The sequence below is a fragment of the Podarcis filfolensis genome (genome assembly GCF_964270895.1).
Source record: "Podarcis filfolensis genome assembly, chromosome: 9".
NCBI classification, from domain to species: Eukaryota; Metazoa; Chordata; class Lepidosauria; order Squamata; family Lacertidae; genus Podarcis; species Podarcis filfolensis.
The window spans coordinates 24,610,914-24,626,719 of record NC_139610.1 but is presented as its reverse complement, the minus strand read 5'-3'; the positions used below and the strand labels follow the sequence as shown (position 1 = coordinate 24,626,719).

The window sequence follows — 15,806 nt, the reverse complement described above, 5'->3', positions numbered from 1 at the left end:
TTCTCAGAAACAAGCCTCTTTGAGTTAAAGTTGTGTTACCTTGAAGTAAAGATACACACAGGATCGCATCCTTAAATCCTACAATCACCACTGAAATAACTGAGGGTGCAGGGATGTCCTAAGCACAGTTACTTGGAAATGACTCCCTAAGCCATGTGTTTAGGAATGCAGCCATAAAAAGTGCTTAACCATTTGCCATGGCAATTTTATGAGTTTGTCCTCATACTAAAAATAATCTCCTTGGGCATCCAGCTGCCAAAAGACTGGATATACATAATATGTAAGAGGTTCCAGGAGGCATTAAGGCATCCCTTAAGGTTATCTCTGTGTTACTTAACCTGACTGCAAGAATATATCCAAAGAGGAGCAGCAAATAAATATCTAAACAGGCACCCCATCCCCCACCACACACTTCCCCATGTGGAACATAACTAGTTCCAGATTAATTAAGGAGTGACAATTTCAATCTGCTGTGAGGCCGCAGTTGGCATTGCCCAAGGCTGAGAGTGGGGAGCTTGCCAGGCTTTGCTTTTTATTGTCCGCCTTCTCCTCTGAAGAACAGACAAAGATGGATAGAGGGACCCTGAAAAACAGGAGGCGTATTTCAAGCAGCCCAATAAAGGAGGCCTGTCACTTCAAGACAAGAACCAGAGGGCTTTGATGACTTTGTATTGAGCATCACCGTTTCCAATAAGTGACTCCCGACTCCCTTGAGACTGGAGGCTGAAAGGAAATTTAAGGGGATGACACTTCAAGTGAAGCTACTTTAGCCAGGGCACTCCAGGGCGAAAATCCGCTTAAGGGAAATGAAAGATACTGGATGGACGACTTGACCTGGGGGGGGGGGGTGCGTGTGCTGTTTTGTTTTGCTTGCCAAAGTCAAACAAAATGTAGGGATTCAGAGTTGCAGAAAAGTGGGGTGCAGACTCTTAAGCCGCAAATAACTGTAGGGACTGCTCTGGAGAAAAGGGAGCAAAGCCGTCTGGGATCAGTTAGGAAGCAATCCTTAATTCCTCATTTGAGGAGAATCATTTGGCTGAGTGGAGGACATGTTTTAAAGGGGTCTTAATGAAGGTTTGGGGCTACTGTTGGTGCTTGGATTCCCCCAAATTCTCTTTGGTTTCTGACTCTTCGTACCTCTTAGATATAGACCAAACTAGACCCAACCCCTCAGAAACATTGGCAGCATTATAAATAACCCCATATGCATATATGGGTCAGGGTGTTGCGTTTTAAGTCAAAACACTTGAAAAATCTTGACAAAGCTAAACTGGTGGGGGTATTCTCACACACAAAAGCCCTGTTGTCTTTCCTTTCTGCACGAGGCCATGTTCACAAACCACATTCCACTCTGTACAGACTACTTTGGACCCACTTCTGTACACGGCTTTCCCCATTCCCACATGCCTGGGCCGAATTTGGATTCCCACCATGTGAAGCGAAGTGGCCTTTGGGAGGGTTGTGTTGGTGTGTGTGTGGAAAAGCTACATTAACCACCTCATGAGCCCCGAATGGAGACCCTTTTTCCATGAGAGAAAAGCAGAGTCCAAATCCAGGGGGCTGCTTAGGTGAGGCGAAGAGGCTGCTGAGGAAAAGGAAGGTTTTCTCGAGTGCTTGAGGGAGGGCAAAAGAAGTGGAAGAAGGTGGGCTTTCAAGGAAAAGAAAGAGAATGTGCGTCAGAAATGACTGCGTGCGAGAGAGAAGAAGAAGAAGAAGAAGAAGAAGAAGAAGAAGAAGAAGAAGAAGAAGAAGAAGAAGAAAAAGGGGCTTAGGGACGAATGGACGGATGCCAGGCTGAGTGTAGCTGAGAGAGCACGTGTGAATGTGAGGGAAGCACAGTCGTGCCTTCGTACCCGTGTGAGTGGATGCGTGGGAACCGGGAGAGTGAGGGACAGCTGTGTGACAGGAAGCCTGTGCTTGGGAGTGAGGGGGAGACGCTTGTGAGGAAAGAAAGAAAGAAAGAAAGAAAGAAAGAAAGAAAGAAGGTTAATGTGAGAATGGGGCAAGGGGACGTCAGTCAGAATGGTGCGAGTAAATAGGTGTCTGTGGCAGAGGAAAACATGGGGGCAAATGCCAATGTCAGTCAGAGAGTCAGTCAGAATGGTGCGAGTAAATAGGTGTCTGCGGCAGAGGAAAACATGGGGGCAAATGCTCGTGGAAATGAATGGTCCTCTGCGCGCGCGAGAGAGAGTTGTGTGACAGAAAATCTGCATTAGGGTGTGTGAGGAAAAAGGGGAGCCAACAAGAAAGCACTGGGGCGAGAGGGACGGGGTTGCTCAAGTAAATGAGGCGCTAGGCAGGCGCAGCCTTTGGGAGTCTTCTGCCCAAGCTCTTTTCCCGCCCTTTTCCTGGCCACCTCGCCACCCACGCGTGGTCAGTCCTGAGGGCCAAACGGACCCGAGGGACGAGAGGGAAGGTTTGGGATGGCGGCCGAGAGGAGCCGGCGAGGAGATTAACCCTCGCTTAATTTAACGCGGGGTGGTTGTTGTTGTTTTTCTTCTGCTCGCATTTTCGCCACCTTCCGAGGCAGGTGAAAGCGGAGCCCTCATGCGGGCTCATTCACGGCCAGGAATGAATGGCTCTTTTTTCAACTCCCACGTCCACTCACACAATATGTCACCGGGGGAAAAGGCAGGCCATGAATATGTTGGTTTGAATCTCTCTCTCTCTCTCTCCACCCCCCACCCAAACACACCAAATACTCATATTCTTAGTGGAGTTACATCCAGGAGAGGAGGCTGCATCGAAATGAAATCAGATGAACCATGCCAGGAGGGTGGATTCAAAGCACCCAAAAAAATGAGGAAAAGGGAGATTATTAGATTCCCCACCCACCCCTGGAGACAGAAGCCCCAGAAAGGAGATCGCTAATTAATAATTAGATAAACGTGATAATTAACAGCAATTATCAAGCAAAACCGGAGGACTTATTCCCGAGTAAACGTGTCTACTATGACTGGGCTGCGAGGCAAGGAGCATCTCGCTTGGAGCCAGTCCTTGCCCTAATACAGGGTTTCGATTTTATTAAAGCATGGAAGTAGAGGCTTCCTTGAATCATCATCATCATCATTCATGCATTGCAGGGGGTTGGACTAGATGACTCATGGGGCCCCTTCCATAGAATCTGCAGTTCTGTGATTCTGTGATCATCATCATTTTTGAAAACCCTCCTGGCCACAAGGGATCCAAGGCATAAAAAGGCATAGAATTGTAAGAGTTGGAAGGGACCCCAAGGGACATCTAGTCCGACCCCCTGCAATGCAGGAATCTTTTACCCAAGGTGGGACTCGAACCCACGACGCTGAGATCATGAGTCTCATGCTGGACCGACTTATTCATTCATTCATTGGATTTATATGCCACCTTTTCTCCAGAGAGCTCAAGGTGGCATATACGGTACATCCTTCTCCCTCTCCTCGTTTAATCCGCAGGACAACCCTGCGGGGTAGGTTAGGGCTGGGAGATTTGTGACTGGCCCAAGGTCACCCAGGGAGCTTCATGACTTAGTGTCCCAGGTCCTAAGCCAGCACTCAAAACCAAGTTGGTGGTGGTGGTGGTTATTGTTGTTGTTGTTGTTGTTTTAAACAACAACAACGAGGGAGCCTTAATAAAATGGGGTTTAATATAATGGAAGCGGAATGGAGTCGTTGATGGGTTTTTTTTTAAAAAAAAATAAGTATTGTAAGGAAGCAGAAAGCGTGTGACATCGTGTGACATCTAGGGGTGGGGGTGGGGCGCTACCTGGGTCTGGCAGGCGAAGAGGTGACCCATGCAAATGAGCTCGTGCTAGCCGAGAAAGAAATACACTCCAAATCTTCCAAAAGCTGTTTCTCTTTTCTCCCCCTTCCCCTTCGCAGCGTTTCCCCCCCTATAGAAAAGGGAGGTATTCTGCATGACAAAACACAATTAAGCTTGCTATTCAGGAGTTTTGCAGCTGGTAGCCCATTGGGAAAGTGGGAGGAAACGCGAATATATTAATTGTTGTGTGCAAAAAGTTTCTCTTTTTTGTTTTTGGAGGAGGAGGAGGAGGGGAAGAAAACGCTCCGACTCTTTGGAGCCCTGCCCCCTGAACAATGTCGCCTCTTCCCACGTTAAAAGGCACGCTTGTCACGGATCAAGGACCTTTCGGAGTGAACCCTGCGACCTTCTTCTGCTACAAAGGCTAAACGCAGGAGGTAGATCCCTCCGGGGGGTGGGGCAGAAAAGGGCACACGTGTAGCATCAGTTGCAGATTCAGGAGTTGGGTGCGTAAAAAGATCCAGGTAGGTGAGCGCGCGTGCGCGCACGCACACAATTATGCCCCAAGAAGCGACAGATCACTCGACGCCTGCTTGTAAAAAATATTCAGCTGCACTCCAGCTGAAAAGCCAGGGATGTGAGCCATTAAACAGAAGGCGAAGAAGCGCAGCTTTGCACACGGGGTCGGTGCTGCAAAGAGCCCTGGAAACACGGGGCAAGGGGAGGGCTGCAGCTGGGCAGGTGATTTATGGTCTGCAGATTGCTGTAGCCTTGAAAAAAACAACAACCAAAGTCTCGGACTGCGTCGGAATGAATCTTGTTCTGATCAGGGAGAGAGAGGTTTCCTGTGTTGTCACCTAGCTCCTTTCAGGCCTTGGAATAATCAAAATAGCCAAAGGCGCTTTTCACAGTTTCCCCTTTCTTCTCGTTTCTTTTTCAAACGATTGAAAAACACCAACAATCAACTTTGCTAGATACCACGATGAACAACATCACGGTTCTAGACCTCATGATAAATGTTCGGTGATCCATCTGGTACCATAAAGGCTGTGGAAGGCACTTCACAGCAATCCAAGGTATTCTGTGCTGTGGAAATGGGTTTGGAAGCTGAGAAGAGCCTTATACTTACTTAAAAACACAAAAAGTAGATAATTATGCAGTTAAGGCCTCTGTGCCTGTTTGCTGCTGAATCTAACCCTGTGCTATTAGTACTACTGAAGAAGTGGGTGAATCACTAGTTAACAGCCCTTCTAACTAAATAAGATACTGTAATAAATTAAGAAATTTTACAATATAAAACTGTAAAACAGTTGGTTTACTATAAAGAGCAAATAGTTCAATAGCAAGTAGCTTCGTATTTACTCTTTTCTGTAGAAATATAATTGGAGACCCTTTTCTGGTCATTTATTGTGGACATCAATAACTAGAAATGGTAGTGCTAATCTCACAAGCCCCAAATTTTCATAATTTATATCTGTCATCATTCTGATTATTATTTTTCTAAACTGAAACACACATTTTAGCAGAGGGAGGTATCATTGTGTTATATTTTTGTATAATAAAGTCATTCCACACAGTGAAATAGTATTCTGGTTTCACTTTCCCTGTCATCACACTATGATCTGCTAACTTCCAACAATTTACTGTATTTATACAAATCTAATGCACCTTCAAATCTGCTGAGCACGTCAATTTACAAAACCTTGAAACCAAAGAAGAATTTTCTGGTGCCATCAAATCTAATGCATACCCTAATTTTCATGATGTAGTTTGGCCAAAAATGGTTTGTGTTATAACTGAGTAAATATGATAAATACAGCTGTGCATAACCTTTCCAGTTTTGTGTTATAACAAGTCTGGTCACAACCAATATAAAGTGTACAAGCACTTTTGGTTTCAAATGTGTGCTGACTTCTTCAAATGCAGAAAGCAATATTAGTTTTGGAGTTTTCACTGTCATGAGCCCTGCAGTGCTATCAGTATCTGGTCTGGTTTGAAGGTGCTGATGCATGAGGAAGAAATTGGGGGCTGGTCCTGAATGATGGGAACCTAGGTTAGAGGTTCAGGGCTCTCCCATTTCTTCCCTGATTTGGAAGGGGGAGCAGGGATGTTGGTTCTCCCCCTTGAGTTTCCTGTGGAGTGCAGAATCTTAGTTGAGGTTGGGGAGGCCTTGGAACAGCCATGGGGGGAGGCAGAACTGGAGGCTGCAGTGACTGAATAGGAGCAAGAACAGAAGGGTGCAGTCTTGGCACCTAAAACCAGACACTGCTTTTGCAGATGGGAGCAGACTTACCCACCCCAAGGAAATACGTGTTTGCAATCCCAACATTCCTTGTGTCTGCTGCTGAGCTTGTACAGCTATTTACCTGAATAAATATCTCTTTCTTACTTACAAGTAAGAGTCTCTGCTTGTGTGTTTTGTGGCAAGAACTAGGACATTCACAATCATTTGTCCTATAATTCTAGACAGCACTCTATTCCAGATAATATCTACCTGTAGACATTGCCATCAAATATGTGTATAAGTTCCCTTTCCCCCACATCCCTTCCAACAGTTTGGGAAGAACTTTCACTGCCTTTGTCTGAACCACACAGTTTTAAACAGTTTTTAATTGTCTTCAGACTGTTGTTTAGAAGGCAATTAATAAATCAATGATAATGATGATGATGATGATGATGATAATGATAATAATAATAATAATAATAATAATAATAATAATAATTTATTATTTACACCCCACCCACCTGGCTGGGATTCCCCAGCCACTCTGGGTTGCTCCCAACAGAATAAAAACAGAATACAACATCAAACATTAAAAACTTCCCTAAACAGGGCTGCCTTCAGATGTTGTCTAAAAGTCAGATAGTTGTTTATTTCCTTGATATCTGATGGAAGAGAGTTCCACGGGGGGGGGGGGTGTGCCACCACCTAGAAGGCCCTCTGCCTGGTTCCCTGTAACCTCACATCTCGCAGTGAGGGAACCACCAGAAGGCCCTTGGAGCTGGTCCTCAGTGTCCGGGCTGACTGATGGGGGTGGAGACACTCCTTCATGAATACAAGAATAAGATCAGTGGTGACGCATTTTCATTCTGAGGAAAAAACCCTCATTAAAATAAACTAGATTTACTTTGAAGTAAGATGGTTAGCAGTGGAATAAGGCCTTATAGCTTGATGCTGTTGAATGTAAGGTCTATGTGTGTTTACTTGGAAGTATACCCCACTGATTTGAGTGGGACTAGCTCCTAAGCTAAGTGTGCATATATGATTTCAGCTTTAGAAAGATACTAGCCTTATAGTAAAGGCAACTCATCCCAATAAGATAATGTCTAACAACTTCATTCTCTCCTTGGTGGATTCTGCAAGAAATGTGTTAATCTATGTGACACTGATATGCTTTAAACATTAATAATAATTAAGGAGGCACACTTTAGCAGATTGATAAGTTTGATCAATCAGTTAAAAACCTTTGAATGAACCAAAAAGGTGTTTGACTAAGTTGGCAACATATTTTTGAAAAATAAAAATTATTAATGCTAATACTTCCTTAAAAAGAGCCATTCCCCATTTCACCATCTCACACAGGATCTTGTTAGATGATGCCTGCTGTTACACACAGTTGAAAATCAATGTATGCAAATGTATATTCAAATGTAATTGCATAATTAACTACAATGGCAAACTCTGGCATATCTCATTTTTAAAAAGATCAAGGAGTGGGCGATATGACAGACTAGACTAGTAGACAGAACTACTGCCTGTCATAGTTGACAGTTCTAGACTAGATGAAGAAATCCTGTGACCCTCCACATTGTGTCAGATCAGATTCTTGTGAATTGATGGAGGTTCTGGGCAGTGACAGCCTGGTCATGGTTTTCTAGGCTCTCATTAAGATTAGACTGCTGCATACCTGGGACTGCCTTTGTTGCCTTCAAAGAAACTTCATTTACAGTGGTACCTCGGGTTAAGTACTTAATTCGTTCCGGAGGTTCGTTCTTAACCTGAAACTGTTCTTAACCTGAAGCACCACTTTAGCAAATGGGGCCTCCCACTGCTGCTGCACCGCTGGAGCATGATTTCTGTTCTCATCCTGAAGCAAAGTTCTTAATCTGAAGCACTATTTCTGGATTAGCGGAGTCTGTAACTTGAAGCGTCTGTAACCTGAAGCGTATGTAACCCAAGGTACCACTGTATATGGAATGTAAGTTAATAACTGGGATCAGTGATAGGGTACACTTCTCACCAGTTCTTAGACTACTACACTGGCTACCAGTCTGTTTCTGGTAGCACCAATTTAAAGTGCCGTGCTAACATTTAGCGGTCTAAACTGCTTATGGTCCTGCCCAAATAATAAGTTAATCTTTGTGGGGGTTTTTTGAAGGCTGTGTTTTAAACTGCCGGCTGTGTTTGCTTGCTGCTGCATTTTTCTGTTGTTCCTTTATCTTACTATTTATTGTAAAGTGTCTTAAGCAATGCATGTGTATTGGAAGGAAGGGCTATAAATCTTTATAATCAGTGGATTTCTCAATATTCTTTCCCTGAACTGAGTCAAGTGGTAACTGGAATGTGGCTCTTTTTTTTTACCAACCCACATGTAGAATGCCCTCCCTAGGGAGGCTTTGTTTTCTGGCAGCAGTTTGATGTCCTTCAGGAGCTGGGAGAAGATATTTTTGTTTACCTGGCCTTTCCAGAATACTAGCTGGTTTTTATCACTCGGCTCTGTTTTTGCTTGTTCTGCCATTGTTGTTGTTGTTTTCATATCACTTATGACTGTTGCGAGCAACAGGCTGAAAGGTGGTAGAGAAACACCTACAAAAATAGTGACAGTGTTACTAGCAATAGATCAGTCTTTTTGGGTGGGGGGAGAGCCTATATGTTGCAGGGACCCTGAGGGGGTACAAGGGATGGTCTTTGTGGAGCTGTATTGCAACCATGGAGTCTGTTCCATGGAAGCTGGGCCACCCAGTGGCAGGGGTCATGGTTTGTCCCAGTAGCAACCCCAAGTACCTTACATTGGCTTTTCCCATAAGATGGAATAATACCGTATTTTTCCGTCTATAAGACCCCCCCCCATGTATAAGACGCCCCCTATTTTGGGGGACTCAGATTTAAGAAAATGGAGGGAGATAGCCCCATGTATGACACCCCATAATTTTTGACATTAATTTTTAGGGGGGGAAATACCTAGTCTTATACACAGAAAAATACGGTAACCGTTCTTTTATGCAGACAAAGTAAAGGGACACCATTAGAGTGGAGGTTTCACACATGTGTGGGTCAAAGCCTGTCTCTGATTATCTCAGTTTCTTAGAGGGAAAAGATTTGTTTCCTTCCCAACTGCCTTGCTGGCCACAGTCTACCTGGTGAACTCAGTAGGACCCACTGGGAACCAAATTTGAACCTGTCTATGAAGTGCACAGATGCTGTGTTTGATTATATTGAGGTTCATCCACTCCAGCATTGTACTTCCAAACACGTCTACCCAGGGCATGAAGATGATGGTCATTCATTTTTGCTTTCCCCTAACAGTTGGCAATCAGAAATAGGCTGCCTCTGAACATGAAGGGTCCATTAGCTGTTACGGCTAAGAATAATGAATTCATTTACCGTATTTACTCGAGTCTAATGTGCCATTGAATCTAATGCACACCTCAGTTTTCAGAACCTTGAAACAAAACCAAAAATGTATGTGTGAATGTAAATGTGCCATCGAATCTAATGCCCACCTTAATTTTCTCATTGTAATTTGGCCAAAAAAGGTGAGCATTAGAGTCGAGTAAATACGATGATCCTTTTATAAAGTCATCTAAGCTTGTGGCCATCTTTCTGTCACATCTTTCAGTTCTTAGCTTGGTAAGTTAAGAATGCATTGTGGGGGAAAGTGCTTTCATTTGCTTTTATCAACCGAGCCTACTGCAATCAATTCCATTACTTTGCACCAAATTAGAATGAATCAAAGAGCTGTGCTTATATTATATAAAAATCAGGGTACAATTTTACATGTTTGTGGAAGTTCAAGAAGGGAAGCGACACCCTCAATGACCCTTCTCTTTTTTAAAATTTAAATTGGCTGGCTTTTGACTGAACTACAAAAAAGGGAAAGAGGGATTCAGATATTGATTTTCACCTTGCTATTCAGCAGACTGTCTGAATAAAAATCTGAATCCCTGAACACATTATTATCCCAGTCATGTATTTACAAAAGTGGCTCAGACTGTGAAGAAAAAGTAAGCAAGCAAACAAAACAAGCGGGGAAAACAAGTGGGGAAGGGTCATGGCTTAGTAACTGGGCATATGTTCTGCACCCAGAAACTTCTGGGTTCAATCTCTGGCACTTCTATGTAAGGCTGAGAAAGACTTATCTGAAATCTGGGAAAACACTGACGTTGTGCTCTTCAGACATTGTTGGACTCCAACACCCTTCAGCCCCAGCTAACAGAAATTATAGGGGCTGTAGTAAACAACATCTGGAGGGCTCCATAATGTCCACCTCAATATAGATGAAACTGAGTCTGATTCAGTGTACAGAGGTCTCATGCACAAAGCAAGAAGAAAGCAAAAGAAATAACACATTAAGAATAGCACAAACCTGCCAGGCTATAGTTGCTAAGATGCAATCAGTAGCATTCAGGAAAAAAACATCTGGGCCCATGAATGATGTGGGGTCTCACTCAATGATAGTGATTGACACAAAGGCCTTCGAGAACTGTGCAGTGACTGACATGTTCTGGGACCTTTGAGTGAACAGCCCTGTTACAGTTTGGTTGAGCTTCACCTGGATGAAACTAATAAAATACCAGCAAAGATACATTTAGGGCTGCACCAAATATTCACCCATTTCCAGTTTTTTTCAGGTTAAAAGGTTTTTTTTATTTTTTGAAACATTTCCCCTTAAATATAATCTTTTTGGAGCCTGCTAGCTACCAGCTTTAACACCCATTTTTTATTTCCCAAGTTACTGCAACCTCTTCTTGATGTAATCACATGGGAGATCCCAGATATTTGGGAACCACAAAGAGAACAAGGCGGTGTCATTGAATACTTAGCCAGTCAGAGCAGGAGACACACTGACGTCACTGAGCTTGAGGAAGCTTTCCCTCACTCTTAATGGATGAACACTTTCAACCTATCTCAAACCAATTCCTAAAAAACTGTTGAAATGTGTGTGCACATGGTGGGGAGATATTTTTTTAAGCTATCCAAATGCTTCATGGAAAGTTTCTTATTTGGGTTCATAGCTACCAGAAACAAAGCAGGGTACTGTGGCTGGATAGAGGAACAAGCTGCTAACTTCCTTTCTGGATCTGGGGCCATCTAGTGGCCTGAAAAAAATGATTATACAGTACATACCATGCAATGTGTAAACAGATTTTTTTTGGAAACTGTAAGAAGTACTAAAGTTAATACAATTGGGGGGTTGTTGTTTTTTGTTCGCTTATTTCTCAGAGTCATTAGAGATACTGTGAATGGGAAAGGTAAAAAAGGAAAAAAGTAGGAGAAGGAAAAGAACGGGAATCAAAGGACAAAACTTTCCTTTCCAAAAGTGCATTTTGACCCTCTGACAATTTCACTATTTCAGGTTGCCAGGGCTTCATGAAAGGGAGTACAGGAGGAGTGATCAACCAATCAAAGATTGTATGTGGATTTAAATGCTTCATTCTTAGTGCAACTAGAGCAGAAAATGGCACAACGTGAATCCATTCTAGTGGCACTGATTGTAATGAGAATGGGAATGGCACAAAGGTAACCCATTACAGTCTCAATAAAGTAATCTTGTGTGGTCTTCCTTGGATGGCCTAACACCCTTGTGCTCTTTATTTTGTGCAACCTTCAAGTTTCTTTTGCAGAATAACTGCATGCTACATAGCCATGGAACTGCACTTTCGCGAAGCCTTATTCATCCTTAAAGGCTATCAGCTCCCACTTTAATCAAATGGATGTTGACCAGTAAACTTCTTGCAGCCGTATTATTACAGCATCATGAAAGTGATATCAGAGTTACTAAGGGGGCACTCATCATTGCAGACCTATTTCTAGGTACTTAGGACTCTGCAAAATGTAGACTATTTGTCCGGAGAGAGAAAATGGCTCATTGCTCTGTGTCTGGTTTGGTCATGTGCAAGCTCCATTGATTACAGAAGCAAACCCTAATGCAGCAGTGAAGAGACATAATGCTTTAGTGGGACTTGCGTCTGTGCACTAACGTTTGCTTATTTGCAAATCTACGAATACAGCTCATGGCATGCAATTAGTTCAAATGAAAAGAAGGCTTTGCTTTTTGAGGAAAAATAAACCACAATGGGCTGCAGGTTTAGAAAATGGATTTTTTAATAGTGGATATAGCTTAAAATGGAAAGATATTTAATGAGTAAGGATGCAATAAAAAAGCATAATTTTTTAGGAGAAAGCCCAGCTGAAACAGCTTGGGTTGAGAAAGAAGAAAGAGATAAACACACAATTATTACAATATTCTGTGCAGGCAAGACTCAAAGTTTCAACAAATCTCAGAAAACGAAGATGTTAGAACATACAAAAGCACATGTCTTTTGGCACTGTTAAAAATATAACTTTGAGGATTTCACCCCTAAAAGTAGTTTTCTTTGGGTGGCATTCAACTAAGTTTTACCCAGAGTAGACTCATTGCAATTGACGAACATGACTAATTTAGCTCCACTAATTTCAACAGGTTTACTCTGAGTAAAATTTAATTGAATATGCATCTTCATTTATCAGTTCGCTGTTACTGAACAAATGTTTTAAATCATTTACTTGCAAGCTTGGCGCTGATAGGAAATGCTTAATTCCAAACCTAGGGACTACCTTTAATTCCAGTCTGCAACTGTGTGTGTGTGTGTGTGTGTGTGTGTGTGTGTGTGTACTATTTGTATTCCATCCTCTTCCCTTCCTTCTATCTCCATCTTCTCTTCCACTCTTTTTGCCCCCCCCTCCGAAACCTAATAGCGGTTTCTCTGGTATTAATAATATTAGGCAGGTTGTTACCCAACTGTAGATTCACAGTGAACAGCCAAATACCAGCAGTTAAGGAAGTATCTGCTGCAGTGCCAAATAATCATTAGTTTGGTTTACGCAATTGCTAGTCATAAGCAGTTTTGTTATAAGTGGTTCTTATCAGCATCACATCTTCATTCTTATGGAAGAGAGAGGTGGTAATCATAATAAGGTACTGAGTAAGTATATTCCAGTTCTGGTCTCATAATTGCCATCAACTCAATTGGTGGCTTGAAGCAACCCTAAATCTGCAACCTTACACTGTTGTTGTAATTAGTGAGATAAAAGATGTGAAGTGTTTTGAACATTCTAAAGTGTGGCAAAAATGCCAAGTAGTATTTAGTGCTCAGGCTTATTACAAAAACAGATATACTCCAGATTTCAAATAGCTGCTAGTCAAAAGCTCTTGACTGCATTGTTATGTGTTACTTGGGTTTTCAGCTTTAGGATGTGATAACAGACAATTAAATTTGCTTGGCACGATAAAAAATGCATGGTTTCTTTCCAAATGTAAGTATGCATTTCAAAAGAATGGCTGACTCTCCTTTAAACGTCTGGTGGAGGAATACAGTTTTTTCAATGTTCTGTGCCATATTGTGCAACTCATCTTCTGGTTTCTCCCATCATTTCTTCACTGTAGTTTTGTTAAAAAATGAGCCAGTCATTCATTACAGAACAGAGAACCATTACACAGCACTCTTTCTTTCATGGAGATAACTTTACAAGATGTATTGCACAAAGGAAGTGTTATCATTAATAGTTGGCTGGCTAGCATTTTTCCCCCAGCGTAAGATAGGCAGTTTCAAAAAGCTTCTGGATCTGTTTTCTAAAATGGCATAAATACCTAGCTGAGCTTAATGCAAAACCAAAAAACCTTCATGTGCAATCCAGAATTAAGTCTTCTTCATCTTCAATGGAACAGAGATAAGCAACTGATGGGCTTTAACTTTGACTAGATTTCAACATTTTATTATGGCAATTCTGAATGGAATTAGCACTGGCTAGGTCACTGGTATTAGGTCAATGTGGTAAATGTTTATACTTTGAAAAAAAGAAGTGGTAAATCACATGGAGGAACTTCAGATAAATTCCAATAAGTAGGTGGACCTACACTGGGCATGCTTTGGACTACAAGCTAAGCTCAAGCATTGCATGCAACTGTGGCAGATGATTGCTCCAGTTGTAAGAAAGAGAATGATAGACTGATTTTGGCTGTGCCCTGTTGCCTTAAGAACACCATTGCATGAGAATAGCCTTGTTGGATTAAAAAAAAATCCTTCCAGTAGCACCTTAAGGTAAAGGGACCCCTTACCGTTAGGTCCAGTCGTGACCGCCTCTGGGGTTGCGGCGCTCATCTCGCTTTACTGGCCAAGGGAGCTGGCGTACAGCTTCCGGGTCATGTGGCCAGCATGACTAAGCCGCTTCTGGCGAACCAGAGCAGCGCACGGAAACGCCGTTTACCTTCCCGCCGTAGCGGTACCTATTTATCTACTTGCACTTTGACGTGCTTTCAAACTGCTAGGTGGGCAGGAGCAGGGACCGAGCAATGGGAGCTCACCCCGTTGCGGGGATTCGAACCGCCAACCGTCTGATCAGCAAGTCCTAGGCTCTGTGGTTTAACCCACAGCACCACCCGCATCCCTTAGTAGCACCTTAGAGACCAACTAAGTTCGTATCTTCATATCTGAAGAAGTGTGCATGCACATGAAAGCTCATACCAATAACTAACTTAGTTGGTCTCTAAGGTGCTACTGGAAGGAATTTTTTTATTTTGTTTCGACTACGGCAGACCAACACAGCTACCTACCTGTAACTTATTGGATTAGGCGTTCTAGCCCAGCCTCTGGTTCTCACAGAAGCCAGCCAGATGCCTACAGGAAGGTTGAAGCACAAGAGCACTCTACCCTCCTGCGGTTTCCAGCAACTGGTATTCAGATGTGTACTGCCTCTGACTGCAGAGGCAGAGGATAACCATCATGGCTAGTAGCCACAAAGGAGTCAGGCTCACTGGAAGTCTTATCTTCCATGAATTTGTCTAATGCTCTTTTAAAGCCATCCAAGTTGGTGACCATCACTGCCTGTTGTTGGAGCAAATCCCAAAGTTTAAATATGCATTGTTTGAAGAAGTACTTTCTTCTGTCTGTCCTGGGATCTCCCAACGTTCAGCTTCATTGGATGTCCTCAGGTCTTAGTGTTATGAGCAAAGGAAAAAACCTTCTCCACACCATGCAAATGTATATGAGCTTCTATCATGTCAATGCCCCAAATGCTGTAACCTTTCCTCTTAGTGGAGTTTCTCCATACCCTTTATCGTTTTGGTTGCCCTTTTTGAAACCTTTCCCAACTCTACAAGATCCTTTTTGAGGCGAGGTGACCAGAATTGCACAGAGGATTCTAAATGTGGTCACAAGGTAGTTTTGTATGATGGCATTATGGTGTTGGCAGTTTTGTTTTCAGTTCCTTTCCTAATAATCCCTAGGGTGCAATTTGCTTTTTTCACAGCGGTCACATACTTGGTCAACATCTACGCTGAGCTATCTGCCATGACTCCAAGGTCTTTCTCCTGGTCAGTTGCCACCAGTTCAGACCCCATGAGCTTATGTGTGAAATTTAGATTTGTTGCCACTATATGCATTGCTTTGCACTGTTTACATGGAATTACACTTGCCATCTTAACACCCATTCACTCACTTCAGAGAAGTCCTTTGGGAGCTCATTGCAATCCCTTTTTTGTTTTAATGATCCTGAGCTGCCTTCAAAATGCAACAGATGTGTAAAAAAAAAAAGCAGTTTCAAATGGGGGGGGGGGCATAATTTGTGGCCAGAATCCCCACTATCACCATACAGGCATGTGTACTTTGTATTTTAATGGCGGTATGAAATTTGCAAAGCATTCCTTTGTATCTTTCCAGCTTGAAATAATTCTATTATTTCCCCCAGACCTTTTCATGAGAATGTATTTTGGGCAAGGGAGGGTCTTGTTATTCCTTTATAAAACACACACACACAATAACCATGCATCCATATGACACAATATCTCAGCCTCGGATACTTTATTGAG

General features: G+C 42.7%; 1 long non-coding RNA gene across 1 annotated transcript; it reads left to right on the top strand.

Moving 5' to 3' along the window:
* Positions 1-1,212: 1,212 nt before the first annotated feature.
* Positions 1,213-11,694, top strand: LOC310770331. Its single transcript, XR_014552078.1, has 3 exons — positions 1,213-1,568; positions 4,018-4,262; positions 11,316-11,694. It is a non-coding gene; the product is annotated as an uncharacterized lncRNA (long non-coding RNA).
* Positions 11,695-15,806: the final 4,112 nt, after the last annotated feature.